This window comes from Adiantum capillus-veneris, chromosome 20, assembly GCF_014529385.1.
Source record: "Adiantum capillus-veneris isolate H3 chromosome 20, ASM1452938v2, whole genome shotgun sequence".
Taxonomy (NCBI): Eukaryota; Viridiplantae; Streptophyta; class Polypodiopsida; order Polypodiales; family Pteridaceae; genus Adiantum; species Adiantum capillus-veneris.
In genome coordinates, this window is record NC_140950.1 from 105,457,764 (window position 1) to 105,479,607 (window position 21,844).

General features: G+C 41.6%; 1 pseudogene; it reads right to left on the bottom strand.

The window, feature by feature from the left end:
* Positions 1-1,141: 1,141 nt before the first annotated feature.
* LOC147433027 (uncharacterized) lies at positions 1,142-1,625 on the bottom strand (annotated as a pseudogene).
* Positions 1,626-21,844: the final 20,219 nt, after the last annotated feature.

Genomic DNA, 21,844 nt, shown 5'->3' on the forward strand with positions numbered 1-21,844 from the left:
AGAGCTGGCTCGACCAAGGCGAGAGAGGACCAGACCAGCAGGGCGAGAGACTAGGTCAGCTAGACTAAGATGTCTTGGGTGAAACTGGACCAGACCAGCAGGCTGCACTGTGCAAGGCGAAGTAGGCGAGGCTAGGTAAAACCCATCTAGCTCCTCGATTTGTACCTCAACAGAGAGTGAGACTTCAGTTGAGGTCCCACCAGATGTGCCAAAAATGAGAGCACCTGTAGCGAGAATAATGTGTCGTGCTCTCTATTGTGGATACTCCTCAGTGCAATGTGCATGAAATCTTACTCCAACAGAATGAAAACACTACACATACGATGAATAATGTAACAACAAGGAACTCAATAGAACAGAAGAGCAGACTCAACATAGAACCTGAACAACATGGGACTCGACTAACTTAGGTGGACTAGTACAGACTTTGGCCTGGCAACATACCCTCTGCTCCAAGCCCTGAACTCACAGGTACAATGGGGGTGTCGAGGCTCACGTTGTGCAGGGAGGGTGTTGTGTGTGACGTGGACTGACTTGACGCTAGACTCAAAACTATACCTAGAAAACATACCTCTGACTGAAACAATGTAAGAACATATACAACCCCCCAAAAGGTAACCAACGGATAACATCAAATATCTCTCATTGTCCAGCTGCACATATCCCTAAATTGTGGCGGAGAAGAAAGGGCCACGGTGTCGTCCTAACCACCACTCCTGCCACGTGTCAAGTCCACGAGTCAATATATGCCCTTTGGCTCCTCTGTTTATCCCGTGATCCCCTTCTTTTTTCCATTACTTTCCATTTTTTGCCAAGTTCCCCCTTGTTCTCTTTTTACATTGGCCTTTTTCCGAGCTTCAAAATCCCCAAAATCTCGTCATAATTTCAGAATCTTTACTTGACTGTTGTTGATACACCACGAGCAAGTTCCTAGATAGTGGCACCTTTGTTATGCATTGCCTTTGCCACCCATCAGACGATCATTCTTGGCGGTGAGATTTTCCTTCACTCTGCGAGCATGTAGCATAAATTTGGCACGTTTACAGTAATTTGGCTCGTTTGTGCTGCATGCACATAAAGGTTACAGCATTTGGAGAGATGCCCCTCATACGCATTATCCTGGCATTGGATTCCACCTAGATCAAAAGGTAACAAAATAATTTTCCAAATCATACATCTCATATCGCGTCCTCATGCATCAAACAACATATGCAACAACTTGGCACCTATTAACTTGCATTCATCTTCGGCCAGAAAGTTTATAAACTATATGTCAAACTCATATACACATTCTACTGCATTTAGAATACCCTCGTGATTCAAACCCTCTTTAGCTTGGTTTTGCATGTATTCTCATTAACTTTGCACCCAGGCTTTCGAACATCCTCGACAACTTGCTTGTCCCTATCCTCATATATACCCTGCTTGCTTTCGACCGTGTCTACATATATGGATCGTCATATACAACATCAAGTATTCCCTCATCTGCTGATTGCACCTGCTTGTTTTGTTGAAGTAGACACTTATCTACTGCAATGTCAATTGTTTCCAGAATAGGTTTATGATTTGTATGCTAACCGTAAACTTACGACAATCAGCTCATAGAGTCGATCATCTGGCATGGTACCTTCAGTCTTCTTCAAGACGTCGGAATAAATCCTAAAATCATGTGATTGCAACTGGAGATCTTGATCCAAAATCTGATGCAGGCCGAAGGTTTCTTTTTCTATTGCTTTTCCTTCCTCCTAATGCCTGTTGATTCTTGCCAGGTCTGGACCGCCACAAGCCTATCTGTAGGGTAAGTAAGAGTTTCTGCATGCATTGCAAACCCTTCCTTGGCATGTCCCATTAGCTGCTGCATGGACTCGGACTTCTTTTGTAGACAATAAGTCCGTATCTCTTTGGGTAGTCCATAGTAGAATCGCTCAATTTGTTGCTTGAAGGTGAATCTATCTAAAGAAGAGGCAGGTAGAAAAGTATCCCAAAATCTCTGACAGTAGACATCTACTGTGTTTTCCTTGGTCATCCTCAGATGATTCTAAGATCTGATTACATCTTGTTCGTATTGTTGAGTGAGCCATGAAGAAGTGAAAACCCGCTTGAACTGTAGCCACTTCGTTGGTGCTTCCCTACATAGCAGTCGGGTAGACCACCAGGTTCGGGCATTCTCTTTGAAAAGCAAAAAAATTGCTTTTATCTCATCATCAATGGCGGTCATGCGTTGTGCACAAATCTGGGCAAAAAGAGAATCAAAATCATTGATATGGCTGGCAACGCTAGCTGACTCCTTCATACGAAGGTTGAAAAGTTTTCGCATCAGGAAAACCTTATTGATAGCCGTATCCTTTTCGTACGTGTCGCATAATTCCTGCCATAAAGTATGAGTAGTTTTGCATTTTAACACTGAAAAGTACACTGACTCACCAAGGTGCAGTCTAATCGTAGACCTGCATAGCTCATCAAGCTCCTCCCACTGAAACTGAGTCATGTGCATATCTTCAGTTCTAGCCGCATAGGCAATAGACAACTTTTGCTTCTTTTGGACAAGCACATCATGCATTTGGTTCTTCCAAAGCTGAAAATTAGTGTCGTCAAACTTCTTTTTGTCATAACTGTCATGGTCTTTGCTAGTAGACATGGTGACAAAACTACCAAAAGATTCTGGAAAAATTTCGGCAGAGTCTCCTTTGTATTTGGGACTATCTCAACCAAAATACGAGACAAAATGACTAAGTATGTCATTCACAAAGCATAAAAGAGGGAAATGCCTCTCAAAAGCACACTGTATAGAGACCAACTGAAACGCATAAACTATCAAACTGACCATAGACCGCCAACTCGGCGTCAAAAGCACCTATACCACTCTATATATGTCCTATGACGAGGCCTCGTAAGGGATGCTCTAGCTACCTGTATCACCAAAGGTATCTTCACATTTGAGAGTACCTCAACTCAATGAAAACCTCACTCTATCGACCCTCAACAATGTAGGTTATGCAGCAAAACGTATAGCCAAGTCTTAGCTATCAACCGGACAAAGTCTCAGAAATGGCCGGGACTGCCGTACTAGCTAAAAGATGGCTCCACAAAAGCGTACAATGGCAGTATCCACAAAAACGTACAAGTCTGTCACGACGCTCAAGCATGCATCAAAAGCATGTGCATGCAAAGAAATATCCCTACGGGGAGTCAAACCGCTCTCAAAAGAGCTCAAACAGTGTCAAAAGTGTCAACATATGCATATATGCATAAAAAACTGCTCCCACTAGAACTAGAATATTGCAAGCATTGAAACATGTAGCCTGTGAGTCGATGTTGATGCCGTAGCTGAAGCTGAAATCGAGGCTGAGAAGCAAAGAGGAAGCTAACCAAGCCGCTCTATGTACATGTACCTGTACTTGTATCCGTACCTATAGTCGAAAAAGACAATGTTGTCAAATTCTCACTCTATGTGTGTGCATGAGGCCACTCCGAAAGAGGCTACACACTTCCGAATGAGCCGTGGGCTCTTGTAGATGGAAGAGACTGCAACAATGGTACCTGTAATGGCTATGGAAGCTCTGCAGCACAAACTACCAAAAGAGGGCTAAAAAATGTAGCTCCTGAACTGTAGCTCAAATGAGGTTTTTGATGGCACGAATGGCTCCAAAAGGGGGATAAAACTGTTGGACACCTATTGGAAACGATCTCGGAATGCTGAATTTGCCGATGCCGACGTCGGAACCCTGTTTGCACTCTTGAAAGTGCGCGCGTGGAAGTGATTTCGGGAATGAAACAGCTCTGATACCAGATGAAGGAGAGGAACCGAGAGCACTACGGAAGAGGAAGATGAATCGCACGCACACACACACACACTCACACACACACATTACCTCTCTCTTGAAATCATAGTTTTCCTCGACTATGAGGTGGAGAAGATAAAGCATAGTCATTAGTCCGTTTGCTAGCGGGTAGAGGATCCCTATTTTACCCTATAGCACCATTCTAGAATGGATGATTAGTCCATTTGGTGCTTGAGAGCCTTAGTTTCCGCAAGCAGGTCTGCACATTAGTCCGTATCAATCTTCCATAGTAGAGTGACAAACTCTACTTGGAGTTCGGGAGACATCGTCTCCACAAACATAATCCTAAGCATGCATACTTATTAACATTTGTGCACAATAAAGAAAAAGAGAGTCTTATAAGACAAATCTTTGTTCATTTATACATATTTACATTTTCTTACTCTAGGGAATGATTGTAAGCATTGACAAGGTTTAGGTTATCCTTTAATTGTATGCCTTGCATCCATCTAACATCTTCAAAAGGATAATTTTTAGACTTGATAAGATATCGTCGAATATATTACCGCCTCATAATACCTTATCTTCACGTCGAAGAATGGACTCGGATTGCAACATTTCTTCTTGGTCCTCGATCTTTGGTGGGTCTTCAATGGTTGCTTCTTGAGGTGGCTCTCCATTGTAAGGCTTTAATAGGCTCACGTGGAAAGCATTGTGTATGAGCCAATGGTTGGGAAACTTGAGTTGATAGGCCATCTCATTGATTGGAATAAGAATCTGAAAGGGGCCATAGTACCTTTTTGCTAACTTAGCATAGTACTTTTGGTGTCTCGTAGAATTCTTGCCCGTTGTGTGCCTTAATCGAGCCTTGCGAAACTTAAGCAAGACCCAATCATTTTGTTTAAAGACTAGGGATCTTCTGTGCTTATCAACAATAGCCTTTTGCCTTTGCTGAGAGATGGATATATCATCCTTAATCTTTTGAAAAGATTCTTGTAGGTCTCAGCTATATTCATCTGCAGCGAAGATCTTCCCATGTAGTTTGAGTAGCAAGGGACTTTTTGATCTTCTCGCTATTACCTCAAAAGGTGCTTTTTCCATGGAAGTATGTACAATGTTATTGTAAGCATACTCCATTAAAGGTAAGTACTTCTCCCATTGGGACTTTTGATCTACTTCTGTGACATAAGATTTTAGTAGATCAAGAATAGAGAAGTTTAGCCTTGTACCTAAATTCTCAAAGATACCCTTTTAGAAATTATTGGTCATTCTAGGATCTCTATCTGACACTATGGACATTCGCAAGCCATGGTACTTGAAGATTTGTGATATAAAGAAGGTTGCCATTTGATGGGCCTCAATAGTCTTTTTGACAGGTATGAAATGTGCTTGTTTGCTAAACCTGTCTACTATTGTCCATATTCCTGTATTCCATGGATAGACTTAGGCAATCCAAAGATAAAATCCATGGATATGCTCTCCCATGGTGAATTAGGAATTGGCAAAGGTTGAAGCAATCCAGGTTGCTTCCATCTATCAAACTTTGTCTTTTGACATACATACATTTTGAAACATACTCTTGTATGTTGCTTTCATGGTAGGCCAATAGAAATATGTTTCTATCCCTTTTAGGGTAGACTGAATCCCTCTATGCCCCGCATAAAGAGGAGCATGAGATTCATACATTACTTTCTCACGTAGTGAGTTAGTAACGCATAGTCTATTGCCATAGAAAAGATAACCATCTTCCAGGGCAAATGGTTCTTCCTTCTTCCCTAGTGCAAGGGTTGAAATCACATCTCTCAAATCGGGTTCGATAGCATAGTCATCTATCATAAAAGATAGATCATTGTGAGTTGCTATGGATACGGCATTCACTCTTGGTTGTCTTGGGAGTGCATCGGCCACTTGATTATTCTTTCCAACAATGTGAGCAATATGAAAATGAAATTGCGAAAGGAAATTTTCCCACCTCATTTGTTTGTCAGAGAGCTTGGTCTGCGTCATGAAGTACTTAAGGCTTTGGTGATCCGTTCGCAAAATGAAAGGAGTCCCCAATAAATAGTGCTTCCATGAGTCTAGAGCATGTAGAACTGCTAAGAGTTCCTTCTCATATATCCCTAGAGCTTGCTCAACAGGGTTGAGCCTTCGACTTTTGTAGGCTATGGCGTGCTTTTCTTGAAGCAAAACAAATCCAAGGCAATCACCACAGGAGTCACATTGAACCTCAAATGGATTTGAGAGATCCGACAGTGTAAGCATAGGTTGAGAGATAAGCTTTTTGAAAGCAGTGTTCTCCTTGGTGGACCATATATACCTAACTTTTTTCTTTGTTAGGTCATGTAATGGTCCCGCGATTTGTGAGAACTTTTCTACGAAGCGTCTATAGTATGCACACATACCTATAAATATTTTTAGTTCATGCAGATTCCTTGGATTAGGCCATCCCCTTTTATTACCTCTAACTTTGATGGATCCATTTGGATGCCATCTTGAGAGATAATGTGACCTAAAATACTGAATCTCTTGTAAGAAAAATTCACTTTTCTTTCGATTAATATAAAGTTTATTCTCTCATAAAACTTGAAATATGACCTGGAGGTGTTTCTTGTGTTCGTCTAATGAATTAGAGTAAATGATGATATCATCAAAGAACACTCCAGTAAAGGTTTGGTAAGGCCTGAATAGCTTCTCCATCAGGCGGTTAAATGTAGATGGTGCATTGATCAAGCCAAAAGGCATGACAATGTACTCATAAAGATTAAACGTAATGTGAAATGCGGTCTTTACAATTTCTTGATTAACTATCCACGTTTTAGGTCAATCCTACTGAAGTAGGTCGACCCCTGTAGGATTGTGAGAGAGTGGACACAGACTGTTCGCCCCTTTTCTTTCTTCTCTATCTTATGCACTAAGGTACAATACACATTGTACTTAGTGTTAGTGGATCACACAAGTGTATAGATGTACACTTAGGGTTAGTAGGAGTTAGTGATGGGCGATCGGCCACATGATCATTAAACCTAACACTCCTCGCTCTACGGCTTCATCAAATTCATCCTTTGAGTACACCCTTTGCCTAGGTATCGTTGGGGTAGATCTCTTCTTTAAAGTTGACTTTAGAGGTGAACGAATGGTGGCACGCCATCAAGAGTGCACCGTCATGTGGATGCTTTGCGAAAAATTTTGCATAGTGAGAATCCTTGGAGGACTTTAGCATCTGTCGTCGTGCTGTGGATGTTGCATCTACATTTTTTGTACGTTGTGGGTGGAGGTGTTCTTTCGATTTGTCAGGAGGTGGTTGATGTCCGTTAGAATCTTCGTTGTTTACTTCTCTACCGGAGTGATCGGGTGCAACAGGTTCCTCCTGGCGTGATTCTTCACCGAATCCATGTGTGTTGCAATTAAAGGGATTAGACCCTATGTAGAAGAAGAAGATCTAGTACAACACACAATGCGAGAGAAACTGAAAGAACTAAAAAAAAATTTGAGAGAGAGAGACGACATGGCACAACAGAGTTCTACGCCCAAAACAACTAGCCCCAACAAAGGCCAATGCCCCTTCCCAATATTTCTTTATTATTATGCTTCAACAAGTGGAGGGTGTGCTCTCTCCATAGCGCTCCCAAGAAAACATAACGGAAAAGAGGTCCTGGTAATTCTTTTAAAGGCCCTTGGTCAAAAGTAGTACAAGCAGATTCTAAAAGCATCTGGTGGCCAAAAGCTAGCATCCTCAAGGGTTGTTCGTATAATATACCACGTCAGCATGTTCACGCGATTTGTCCTCAAATCACGAAAGTCTGTACAGCCTACCATGTCATCAATTCGCATGCAATTTGGGGTGTCATGCTTATTTTTTAAGGTTTTAGGCCCTCGACCAGGGTACAATAAGTTGGAACCTAACTTATTAAATGGATTTAAGCCACTCGGTAAGATTTCATAAGTAGGAAAACTTCTTCTGCTGCTTCCTTCACTTGTGCGGCCTCTGTTCTTTATCCATGCCACATCATCACTTTGTGATGTCTGCCAACATTTTGGTGTTGTGATCCATCTCCTCGCTGGAAAAGCCTTGAATATGCCATCGCTAAATATCCATTGCATCTTGGATAGTTCGACAGCCCATCGAGCCTCTTCGAGCCATTCCCTCGCTGCATCGAGTGCTTCCATCGTTGTCCATCATTTGCTCCATCATCAACTGCCTTGTTGGCCTTGCTAAGCACGTCAGATTTTGCTACATTTTTGCAGCCGATTTTGTGTTTTTGGAGCCAGCTTCAACCCTTGCCCTAGATCTCCCCCTTCATGCCCATTTGCAATCCAACATCAAGAAGGATTCAAAGGTGCATCAAATCAGCCCAGAGGTGCTTCATTCCAAAGAGATACAGCGGTGACGTTCCCCCTTAGAGTCAACAGAGTCTGTGTTTGGGGCATCACATTTGTGTACATTCCATTTGCGCAATTAAAAGAAAATACCACATCGACAATAGTGTGGGGGGCCCCTTGAGAGGGTTGGTTGGGACCCTAGTGGATGTCATTCTATTTTTCTCTCTCTACACATCTCTATCCCTCTCATTATCTCTCTAAAAGAACCATCATCTGTGCTAAGTAGCACACAATTCAAGAAAGGAAAGAAGTAAAGACTTGTGTGAGTGTAAAATCTAGATCTTGTCAACCATTTCAATTCTGCTGCACTTGACACTAGCATCATCGCCTACTTAATTGTTTGTCGACTAGATGAGCATGTTGTCATGAAAAAAACTTGATCCCTTGTCCTAGGGGATGGCAAGCAAAAGTGCTATGGTGCAAAACATATAAGTTGGTAATCAGCACAAGGAGCTCTGTTATGTTCACAACAACTTCATTATCTCCAAATTTGTGTCTCATCATAAGGAGGGAGACGACAAAATCAAGCTCAAGCATGCAATAGATATTGGTAGCCCTTTACGTAAGGCTTATTATAGTTCACGTGAAAAGAACTCTCAATATTGCATGATTTCTTATAACGCAAAACTATGATGGAGGACACTTTCTAGAGTGACATAGGGGAGTTCCACCATGACCATAGGCTTAGGAATGAGAAGAAATATGAGATTTCATGTCAGGTGCAGCGGAATCTAGATGATTGACAAGATCCATAAGGAAGGAGAGAGAGAGAGAGAGAGAGAGAGAGAGAGAGAGAGAGAGAGAGAGAGAGAGAGAGAGAGAGAGAGGTTTTATTATCGTCCTCATAGGTCAAATATGGCCTATGGGACCAAAGTTACATGTGATGTAGTATATGTATGGCTAATGAGTGACTCTCGATGCTCCAAAACTGTGGTGATGAGAGTCGCAATGGAGATCCCACACTGTGGCTGGGAGAGGAAAGTGTGTAGGTCTTCACTCATGGCTGAAAATATGAGAGAAGCAAGTTTGGATGTGTCCAAAAGCTGAGCACTCTAGTAATGTGTGGTACTCAGACTCTCGAACTTGCAGTGAGCATAATGTGCACAATCAATTAGACTCTTCTCCATTGGCCCAACGCCCTGTCTCGCATCGAAGGGAATGGGAGCTAAGCCGAATGACTGCGATAGTGAGTATCGCCGACAAGGGGATAGGCTCAAGAATGTAAGTGTGAGTACAATTTTCTCTTAAGCGAAGAACATGGTTTTGTAGTTGGGGATAATATGGGTGGTGTAATGTGAGAAGCGTGACCCACCGGATTTCTTCCAAGCCGTAATACATTGGCGTTGTATAAAAACTTCATTCACTTGGGAGTCATCCATCCTTCTCCAGAAATTGTTATGTGGAATCATATCAAAGGCTTTCTTAAAGTCCACAAAATAACAATACAATCGCTTGCCTTTCAACCGAATTTCCTCCATGAGAACACGAAGCGTGATAAGATGATCAATGGTGCTATGGCATCGACAAAAACCAGCTTGCACTTTTACACGCTTGTCATTCTCTTCAGCTTAATCTCTCAATTTCATCTCCATTATACACCCAAACAACTTTGCCATAACATACCCAATCATTATAGTTCGATAGTTGTTTACATTCTTTACATCCACTCCTTTATGCAGGCTTAACCCAATTAGTACTCCAATCATAAGGCATACCATGTTGAAGTGCAAAATTGAACATATCACAAAAATGTGTGTACATATCCACAAGATTCAAGCTACCAAAATTCTCAACCCGCTTGCCCCTCAAGTTTCTCCAAAATCTTCCACATGCACGTGCCTTTTCTTGGGCTTGAAAAAGTTGTTGCTTTAATTCCCATCTTCTTCTCTTCTTTTGAATCAATGCCTTGTATGTATGCAAATGACTTTGATAGTTGTATTTTTCCATAGTTGCATCAAGCTTTATATAGGACTTTCAAGTATCTTGGCATTCTTTATCAAACCACCTTTTGTGCAATTTATCTTTGTTGATACCATGGATATGCTTTATGGCAAAGCATTCTTCGACACAAGAACAAATAACTTTCTTGAAAGATTCCCAATTAGTTTTCAATGGTGTGTCATATTAAAACTTTGTCATCCATAACTTTTGCTCGACCTTTTCAATGTACATTGGTGCCCGTTTGAAATCCATAAATAGTGATAACTTCTCTTCCCTTTGGATGAGATTAGTATGCTTAGTTGCTTTTCCACATTCAAGGTCAATACATAAGGTCCAATGGTTTGATTCCTGGGTTTATTGGCCAGACATAAAACTTTTTATGCGATACATGATGGCTTCGGAGAGTAGCATATAGTCAATCACACTATCCCCATTATGTTTTCTACATGTAAATCCATTGGTTTCACTCCACAAAGATATACCATTGGCAATGAGGATTCCCGTGCTATTACACACCTGTAAAAGTAACTTTCCATAGTGATCCGGCTCTTTCTTATCCATTGAAGTACGATCATACAAGTAAACTTCCTTCAACTCCTTTGAAATGTATGACATATCAAATTGTTGATCATGTTTTGCAATGTTTTTGTGCGAGCATTTATATCCCCAAATACAATAACATCACCTTCGTCTTTGAAATAAACAATGTCCTCTTCTAAATCAAAAAATGGATGATATTTATCCATGCAAGCATAAAAGGGGGCATCATGATGAGGAATGTAGCAACTAGCAAAAATGGGTGCTTTTTTGGTGTCATAATTTTCAACCATACATAACGTTCAAGTACTTGTCATCTTTCACAATTAATACAAAATATTTCAATCCTTTCTTAACCATACATGCTACCCCTCCTTGTCCTCGTTGTTGCTTGATATTCTTTGACAACATCAATGAATATACATTTCAATAAGAAGTACAACATTGGCTTTGCTTGTTAGTTCATCAATGCCAACCCCTGCATTCCATGGGTATCCATTGCAATTCCAAAAGCATATATTGAAATTCGGTCTCATAGGTCGCACATCCTTATTTGCTCGAGGGACTTGCCTCCTCCTTGGACATATTTTCTTCGTGAGAGATCTCCTTGTTTTTCTTATTATTTTTCTCATATGCCTTGCAACGCATATTTTGTTGCTTAATAGTGCGATCTTCACATACAAAACATTTTGTATCCCTCAAATAGATCCAACTATTATCAAGGATAATCTTTTGTTTGGTCTTATCTGGCATGGTGCATACAATTGGCCGTTCTCCCAAGTGAGGAGCTCTTTGCTTACCTACTCTATGTGCTCCATAGACCATAACTCCGGACATGCCAAAGTGGATTTTAAGAAATATTTGATAACAATGGAAAGAGAAGGAGGTGTCTCTAACTTCTCTTTGGGAATTCCACAAATAACAATGTTCTTGGAACGTCGCTCCCGATTCACCTCCTCCACATCCACATTCTCAACATCATTTGTTTAGCCATAGCTTGCATAAGTGAGGAATTGGAAACCACATTGTTACCACATACATCAATCCAAGACTTGTTTGTGCATATATTTTTAATGTCGCATGCATTCGAACTGGTGTCAAATTTTTCTTCTTTCAATACATGGTCATGCTCTACTTTACTCATGCGCTCCTTCAAAATATTCAAGTCCACAAGAGAGAGTTTACATTCCTTGACTTCCTCTTCAAGTTGCATCAAACGTGTTGTTTGCATCTCAAGTGTACTCTTGAGATTCTCATTCTCAACCACAAGTACACTTAGCATGTCATTCTCCATTGCAATTGCTCGTAAGTCTTTGCCTTGTTCGTTTACGGTCTCTTGCAACAATACCAAGTATTTCATGATCATGGTTTCCGCTGCCATTGGTTGAGTGGTTGTATTGCTATCTCCACATTTATGAGATTTTGGATCATTTTCCACAATGATTGTGGACCTTGTTGAAGAAGAAGAATTCTTGCGAGTGTCGGGAGACATTGTATGTAAAATAAGAGATGAGAGTCAACTTTCTTGAACCTGTTCACTTCAAAAAATTTGCTACAGAACACCTTACATAACTCTGAATTTTTTTATCTTTACATCAATGCGTAGAGGGCATCGTGCTCTTCAAATGAGGCTATAGATTGGAGTACGGATGAAGAAGTTATGATCAAAAGAGTGAATTGTTGTCTACTAGGTCAAAAACGACTGCACTAGCGAGAGAGAGAGAGAGAGAGAGAGAGAGAGAGAGAGAGAGAGAGAGAGAGAGAGAGATGAGAGATGAAATGAAATAAAATGTTATATTATCTTCAAAAGGCCAAAATGGCCAATGAGACCAAACTGGATCAATCCTTGTGGATCTAATTCAATGTCTGGGTACAAAAACACAACTGACATATCTTGGCCTTTGATGATACTCTCCTAAAACTGTGAGTCTCAATCTCTAGCTGATGCAATGATGTGCGCATTTGACCAATAGCACATCATATCCCATAGGATAAATGAGTGTCCATATAGGTGGGTCTGATTACATATCTATCCTTTGTGAGTTGGAGAAGATGCTCTCTAGAGAGAGAGAGAGAGAGAGAGAGAGAGAGAGAGAGAGGAGAGGAGAATGTCACCCAATGGGGTCACGTTGCAGTAACTCTTCAAAATGAAGTACCTTCATGGTTGATTTGATGTACCTTTGGATCTGCCGGAGTGTGGGGTCGTTGATGGACATCAACGAGTAAATTTGGGGCTGATTTTCACTCTTGATTTTGTTGACATAGGCATGTCCTTCTTCAACAACTATGGGAAATACCTCTACATGTGCATACCTTTTGCTATTGACATTTAGCATAGGAGTTGTAAACTTCTAAGAAGGGCTATATGGAGAGTTATCAGCCGGATAGCCACTTCAGCTTTATGCATAAATAAAGCCCAAGTCTATGTTGTATATACACTATGCTAAAAGTATTTCTAGCCTTTTTTTTGTGTATTGAGTCCACCTTTACAAAAGTGTGTGTACTTCTCTCTGAGCTATGGCTTCCTTCACCTTCAAGCCACCTTGAGCTTATTGCCTTCAAACCCAACAATTGGTATCAGAGCCGTTTATCATCTCTATTAGCTTAGCACTACCGCACATAATCACAGCAAAAAAACACCCCTCCCTACATCCTTTGATCGACCACCAATGAAGCTTTTTCCCCCTCCATCGATACCAACAATTGGTATCAAATTGAAGGAATTGATCTCTAATCGACAAGCATCCACTGATGCATGCAGCTCAACAGTAGATACGATATCCTATGGGGCTAATTGCAGTAGTTTTCCACTCGTTCAATCATAGGCTGCACTTATCGGCATCCTATTTGTGTGAAACTACATCAACTAGAAGCTATTCAACGTCGACCCCTTTTGCTTGGGAGGATTTCATGCTACCCTACTCAACATAGTTTACAATAGCACTGGAGTTAAGAAGGATTTGGCAAGTAGCTCATGGGTTTGATTGCGCACATGAAGCTTTTCACTTCCCTCTGTGGCAACAAAATTGTAGGCAAGCAAGACACACACGCCTAAAAACTAACACACCCAGCGCTGTGAGTGTGGCCTTGTGATCAATTTTTTGTTAAAGGTGCAATTGCCGTATTCAGCATTAGCAAGTCCCTTGCTTGTAATCACGCCCTCGGCCACTGTATCACCCGCTTGTTGCCCCTGCTCTGGCCACCAAAGCTGGTTCGTGATTTGCTGCACCATTGATTTTCAAAGCACGCACACACGCACACACACACACACACACACAAGCTCAGTGCTAGCTTCATACAAGCAATTAATTCACAGTAGTGCTATTTTTCACACACACACACACACACACACACACACACACACACACACACACACACACACACACACACACACACACACACACAAGCTGGTTGATCGACAAAGATAGCCTCCGATACGACTTCGCGGATGCAATCACAATAGCAAGGCGCTCCAAATCAGCTCCTCACTTCTCGAAAGGGCTTATCACTAGGTTGGTAACCTAACATGACATAAAAGTGTCCTTTCAGGGTTTTGAAAAAAACCTCCAAAACCATAGTAGATCCACTCATTTTGTAAAATCCTTTCATGAGGTTATAATTCAAGGCCTACTACACATGGAAAAAATAAGAAACTTGTAAAATTTCTCATCTTTTGGTCACACCAAGCCTCCAAAGTTGATGGACTAGTGCATTTTCATCAAAACAGTAATTTCTTACGTTTTGTTGCATAAAAATAAGATTAGGGATTTTTGTAGGACTTGAGATAAATTTCCTAGTTAACTTCAATGGGTTGGTGATCAGAGCATATGATTGCTTCTCACTCACTATTTTTTGTTTTTCCAAAATAAATAGGTACAAAAAAGTTGAATTTTTACCATTCTGCAAACCTATCATCAAAGTTTCTATAGCCACGCTCAATACAAATAATATATGCATGTTTTCTTAGTTCCCTATTGTCCTTTATGTTCATAAGGAGCCATGGAGCATGTCAAAAGAATAATACATCTCTTACCAAGGGGAATCTTGGGGACAAAGATGAAGTGCTAAATACAGCAAACATGAAAAAAACTGGGTTCAACATTATGAGTTGTAGAATCCCATAGAAACTATTCAATATCTAGCAAAATTTGATCCTTATGACTAGATATGGTTACTACCTACAAAATGCATGTAGTTGCCACAAGAAACTAACAATATTGAAAAAGCTATAGTTGATATACTAGAATGTTTAGTTTTCTTCTATAATTGAAAAAATCAACCATCGTTGTATACTATGCAAAATAGGGTATTAGGTGCCCCAAAACTCAAGGAATATTAGCTTTATGTTACAATATGCGGCATAGAAAATGAAAAATGCATTTGGATATCATGAAATCCACCAAAAAAATCATAGAAGGGCTAAAATTGGCTAAAAAACAGGATTTGACAATTTTTGTAATTTGGTCATAACTTACAACTTTAATATTTATTTCTCCCTAGAAGCATCAGGACATGTTGAGGACTACTAAAGATAGTTCTCTAGCATTATAGACCTCACAAAAATGAATTCTAGAGTGGTATAGTTGCAAAAATTTGAAAAAAGCCAAAAACAAGACCCTTTTTTCACACAGTTTAGGTTGTGAAATGTTGTCCAAGGACAAGGTTAAAGATGGAATTGATATTCCAAAAGAATTTTGAGTTTTTTTCAGCTCATGAGACAACTTTCTAGATAGATAGCACCTCAAGATCCATTTTGAAACTCTTGACATAATTCAAGGAAAATGGTCACTTAACAGGACATAAAAGTGTCCCATTACCAACCTAGTGTTAAGCCTTCATTCCCAAGCGATTGGACAAATTCTGCTTGTTCTGGAAATCGACTGAGTTCACTGGCTTTAATTTTTTCCTATGCTTTGTAATTTTTTAGATAATAGACCCTTGTTCCCACACACAGTTGTCGGCAACCGCCCATCCCTTGGCTCCATTAACCCCCTTAAGTGGTGTGTCCCACAAAAGGTCAAAAGTCAAAAGGTCCTTCGCAAACGAAAATCCTAATCTCGTGGCAGCTCGACAAACTCCGCAACACATAGCAAGTAGCCCTCAAACTCGCATACAATTGCACAATCTTGCATCGGACATTCAAAAATTTCAAATTCTAATTCTCAACTTCAAAGTACGTGCAGCTAAAAGCTTCGATTCAAAGGCACACAATTGAGCTTCAAAGTTTTTCAAAACCTTTCGACTTCACGCATTCTCTCATGTCTCAATCGTTTCAAAAGCATTGCACAAGCTTATTTTGCATCTGTACAAAAGCATTGCATACTCTCATTTTATTATGCATTTTATTTTCTCCTACACTCTAGGCATGATAACAAAGCCTTGCCTTTCATTACGTTGTCAAGAGTTTTTTGGAGCAAGAAATTGCGCATATGTACATATCCATGCATGGTGCATCGAATAAAGGATTGCCCATTTTCCATAGCCAGGTGGTTACGTGGGGCCCACATGTGTACAGGTAGGACTACATGTACATAGTGCATCGATTTTCATTGTTACCAGTACCAGTGTGTTTTTTCTATAATAATGAGGAGTTGGTAGTGCGTAAAACTTCTCGAGGAAGCTATCCGCGGGCCGACGACATGAGGTAAGCAGGTGCGTCAGATGGCATCGAGTGGCTTCAGGAGGTCAAACGGGGTCAATACTTGCACGCGGAGAAGTATGGACACGACGTGGGTGTTTTCTTGTGATACTTATGCAGAAAGGTCATCATGAGGACCACTTTTTGGGGCCACTTCAGTTGGTTGCGGGATGCATTATTTGGAAAACCTGAGTGCCAGGTGTGCGGATGATGCAAAAAGGTGACAACTATGCACTGCGAGGTCAGTTTTTGGCATGTTCGGGGTCCGTTTGAGGTCAACTAAAAGGCCAAGGGTGCCCAAGTGATAAATTTAAGTGTGGGAACTGAAAAAACAGAGAGAAGTCCAGAAACAACGTGGAGAAGAGAGGAGGAATAGCCGCAGGTGTGTTTTTGGGGTTTTTGGAGCCTGTTTTGGTCGTAAACTGCTCATCCGAGGTCGGATTTGAGCACTTTGACATTCTGGATTGGGGTTTTGGGCCGTTTCGGACGCGATGGCGCTGTCCATTTTGCCAAATTCCTCACTCTTTTTCTGTTTTTTTGGCTGTGTAAGTTTCTTCTATGAGCGAAGCTTCCGCTCCAGTTTGTGATTGTATCTGGCATGTTTTACCCATATTGTGTGAGCTATTTGCCCCATTGGTGTTGGCCTAAGCACATTTGTATCTAAACATAAAAAATTCTTCTCTTTTGAGCTGAGTTTTGTGTGTGTGTGTGTGTGTGTGTGTGTCTCTGTGCGGAGTGGGCAAGTGGATAGTCTCTCTCCTCTCACTCCATCGGTGTGTGTCCTGTCTCGGCCAGGTGTGTTGTGTAAGCCGAGTGGTGCCCCATAGCGTGTGCGTGTATCATTCCAAGAGTGTGTGTCGGGTCGTTATAGAGGCGTTGTGTGTGTTTTCATCCCGCTCACATTCTTTTGGCGCCCCCACGGAGGATCTTCTTTGAGTACCTTCTGCTTCGAGCTTCAAGCTTCGAGATTCGGGATTACAGGTTGCAGATTATAGATTACAGGTTACAGGTACAGGTACAAGTACAGGTGATTCACACAGGTACAGGTAGCTGGAGTTCAGTGATACATTGGCAAGTGGGAGTCACTTGCAGTTGTCGTGGGTATGCATCAGATGGCGCCTGTTTGAGCGCATTGTCTGCTGGTATTGTTCGTTACTTGTGAAAACTACCATTGTACGCCTTTGTGGAGCCATATATGGTTTTATTTGGCAGTCCCAGCCATTTCTGAGACTTGGTCTGGAAGATAGTCATTTCTGCGACTTGACTATACGCGATTTGCATTAGCCTTCGTGTGAGGGTCGATAGCGTGAGGTTTTATTGAGCTGGGGGATTCTCAAATGTGGAGATCCTTTCGGTGATACAGGTAGCTAGAGCACCCTTTTCGTGACCTCGCCATAGGCTATGTACTAGTGAGTCCTACTTGATGCTCAAGTTCTATTGTTGACAGTTTATGCATACATATACAGTCTATATTTTGGGTTCCTACTGCTCTACTTCTGGGGAAACTCTGCCAAAATTTTTTCGAGTTGTGATGGCTGGTTTTTTGGTCTTTTGAGCCATTTATGATGTGATGGTGCTGAAATTTTGGCAAAATCAGAGGATAAGTCAGGTGTGCCTTCTTGGGAGCTGCATGGTTGGCTGTAATGGATGATCAAAATGGCCCTCAATTCACTCCATTTCATTTAACTCAAAGAATCCAGATAAATGTTGTGTCCAGGAAGATTTTTTTCCAGCAGCGCATAGTCTTTATGTTCGGACCAAGAAGATTAAGAGAGATCCTAGAATGTCCCTTGCCTGTTGTAATTCTGATGATCAACTATGAAAACTCATTTGATGTGCATGTGTTTGTCCTTATCTAAAGTTGAGCTCCATTGAGGTTTCTGGGGATTGAGTCAGCCAAAAGTTGTGGGTTCTTGCATGTGCGTTTGAAGGGGTTCTCAAAGCATAGTAGCTTAGGTAGCCATGGCTTTCTCTTATCCGGAATTTCATGGAAGAAGTGGTGAAGATGCGGAAGACTTTCTGGAGCAAGTCGAGGTGGCATGCATAAGCAACAATATGTGTGATGAGGACAAGATTTTGAGGCTATTTGGATTGCTTTTGAAAGATGAGGCCCGTGTTTGGTTAATGGATTTGAAAGCTAAAGAAGCAGTGGCTTCTTCTTATGGTTTGAGTCTTGACAAGTTTATAGAAATTTTTTTAGAGCGTTTCCAGGTTTTTGAAGATGCAAATGCAGTATGGAATGAGCTCAATGCTCTTAAGCAAGGTTCTTGTCAAGGTGTTGATGCCTATGTACAAGGTTTTACAGATTTATGGACTCGTTGGTGTGTTGCTCTTAAGGATGAGACCCCCCCTTGTTCATTGAAGAAAAGTTTTTTTGTTGATGGTTTGTCACCTTGGTTGCGGTTCGAGGTTGAGTTGAAGACACCCGAGTCTTTTGAAGATGCGGTATGCATTGCAAAGCACAAGGAATAGAAGTTTAAGCGTCTTGAGGAACATGGTATCAGTACAGGTATGCATGTGCAAGATGGATTTGACATGGAAGATGAAGTTAAGCCTAAGCAGGTGAAAAGTAGCCTATCCTATGATGTTTCTCGTTTCTTCCCAAGGTCTATTGTGAAGCGTAAAGAGGTCTTGCAGGTTGACAGGTTTATGGAAGAACCTAAAGAGGTGGGTAATGCTTTGGATACAGGATTGAAAATTCTTGAAGAGGATGCATTGGCTACTTGTGTACCTTGTGATTCTGGGTGTGAGTGTGAGATGGAGGTTATTGATGATGAGCACGTATCTTTGGATACTAGTTCCTTGGAAATTAGGGAAGAGGGCAAGGTTGAGAGCCATTTTGTGGATTTGTTGGATGTGGAGCCTGTTTTGAAGCCATATTTTGATGTATGTGCAGTGATTGAACCGATTTGTGAGCATGATTGTGGTTTAGAGGAGGGATGTGTATTCTTGGAGACTGATGAACCCATGCTAGAAGCTATGGATAGTGGTGCTAGCCATGATTATGATGTGGATAAAGTTATGTGTGATGATGAGTATGATTATGATGATGAGAAGGGGTTTGGCATATATGAGTCCAATCTCAGCTATGTGGATGCCTATGCTTGGGATATGTGTGCTGCGGGGATACTTTTGTGCTTTGGATATCAACAACTTTACCTTCACACAATGCTTTTAGCTACTTGGGTGCATGATTTGCAGGTTGTTGCTATGGCTGGTGAAGCCAAGATGCCAAGTGATGAGTCACTTGAGTTGTCTCTATCGGTTGGGTTGAATGTGGCATGCAATATTTATGCTTTTGGAACTCCAAACAGGGCGGATGTGTTAGTTGGATATGCCTATGGTGCATTTTGGTTGATTGTTGACAAATGTAGGTGTGGTGTTATGATGCTTCTTGTGAATCAGGCAATATGCCTTTGGCCTTTTGATCCAGGTGGAATGAGCATCTACTAGTGCTGCTGCTGAGCATGAATGCTCTAGCAGGCTAGGGGGTGGGCAAATTATGTCAGGAGTTCTTTGGAGCAAGAAATTGCGCATATGTACATATCCATGCATGGTGCATCGAATAAAGGATTGCCCATTTTCCATAGCCAGGTGGTTACGTGGGGCCCACATGTGTACAGGTAGGACTACATGTACATAGTGCATCGATTTTCATTGTTACCAGTACCAGTGTGTTTTTTCTATAATAATGAGGAGTTGGTAGCGCGTAAAACTTCTCGAGGAAGCTATCCGCGGGCCGACGACATGAGGTAAGCAGGTGCGTCAGATGGCATCGAGTGGCGTCAGGAGGTCGAACGGGGTCAATGCTTGCACGCGGAGAAGTATGGACACGACGTGGGTGTTTTCTTGTGATACTTATGCAGAAAGGTCATCATGAGGACCACTTTTTGGGGCCACTTCACGTGGTTGCGGGATGCATTATTTGGAAAAACTGAGTGCCAGGTGTGCGGATGATGCAAAAAGGTGACAACTATGCACTGCGAGGTCAGTTTTTGGCATGTTCAACTAAAAGGCCAAGGGTGCCCAAGTGATAAAGCTAAGTGTGGGAACTGAAAAAAAAGAGAGAAGAACAGAAAAAATGTGGAGAAGAGAGGAGGAATAGCCGCAGGTGTGTTTTTGGGGTTTTTGGAGCCTGTTTTGGTCGTAAACTGCTCATCCGAGGTCGGATTTGAGCACTTTGACATTCTGGATTGGGGTTTTGGGCCATTCCGGACGCGATGGCGTTGTCCATTTTGCCAAATTCCTCACTCTTTTTCTGTTGTTTTGGCTGTGTAAGTTTCTTCTATGAGCGAAGCTTCCGCTCCAGTTTGTGATTGTATCTGGCATGTTTTACCCATATTGTGTGAGCTATTTGCCCCATTGGTGTTGGCCTAAGCACATTTGTATCTAAACATAAAAAATTCTTCTCTTTTGAGCTGAGTTTTGTGTGTGTGTGTGTGTGTGTGTGTGTGTGTGTCTCTGTGCGGAGTGGGCAAGTGGATAGTCTCTCTCCTCTCACTCCATCGGTGTGTGTCCTGTCTCGGCCAGGTCTGTTGTGTAAGCCGAGTGGTGCCCCATGGCATGTATGTGTATCATTCCAAGAGTGTGTGTCGGGTCATTATAGAGGCGCTGTGTGTGTTTTCATCCCGCTCACATTGTCTGCCAAAACTATCTATTTGTGAGAGGACTTGACACTGCTTGAGTTATATCTAGAGGTAAGACCTTCCTCGAAAGAATCCCTTGTGCTGACATCATTTGCACGCTGTTATGTATGCTAAATGTCTTTCTCAAGAACATAACCAAAGGTGAAGCTATTGTCAATTTATGCACAGGTTGCAGCGGTGGCAAAATCAAACTATATCTGATGAAGACGACTAGGAGCAAGGGGAGGTGCTACTAAGAGTAGACACTGACAATTATAGATATGGTTATCCTTCGCCTTTCATGTTTAAAGGGAGAAATCCTTAAGTCTATGTGACACCATTTCTGTTTGAGACCATGATTTAGTCTGTGTGACTGCTTGTTTGTGTGGCATTGAGTGAGTCTCGACCAAGCTTTCTTTAGTATAGTCCATCCCTAAGGGGAGGATTGTTGAGATAGGCATGTCCTTCTTCAACGACTATGGGAAATACCTCTATACGTGCATACCTTTTGCTATTGACATTTAACCTATGAGTTGTAAGCTTCTAAGAAGGGCTACATGGAGAGTTATCAGTCGGATAGCCACTCCAGCTTTATGCATAAATAAAGCCCAAGTCTATGTTGTATATACACTATGATAAAATTATTTCTAGCCTTTTTTTGTGTATTGAGTCCATGTTTACAAAAGTGTGTGTACTTCTCTCTCTAACTGTCTGAGCTATGGCTGCCTTCACCTTCAAGCCACCTTGAGCTTATTGCCTTCAAACCCAACAGATTTGGGAGGAATGAACAACTAACGGCTGCTTGTAAAAACACAAATCTGATGGGTGATGGGAGGCAATGGGAGCACTCGATGCGTGAGGGAATGACCGAGGAGAATCTCAATGGGCTACTGAAGGTTCGCGCTATAGCGGAGAAACCAGCATTAGCCAATTGGGGTTGT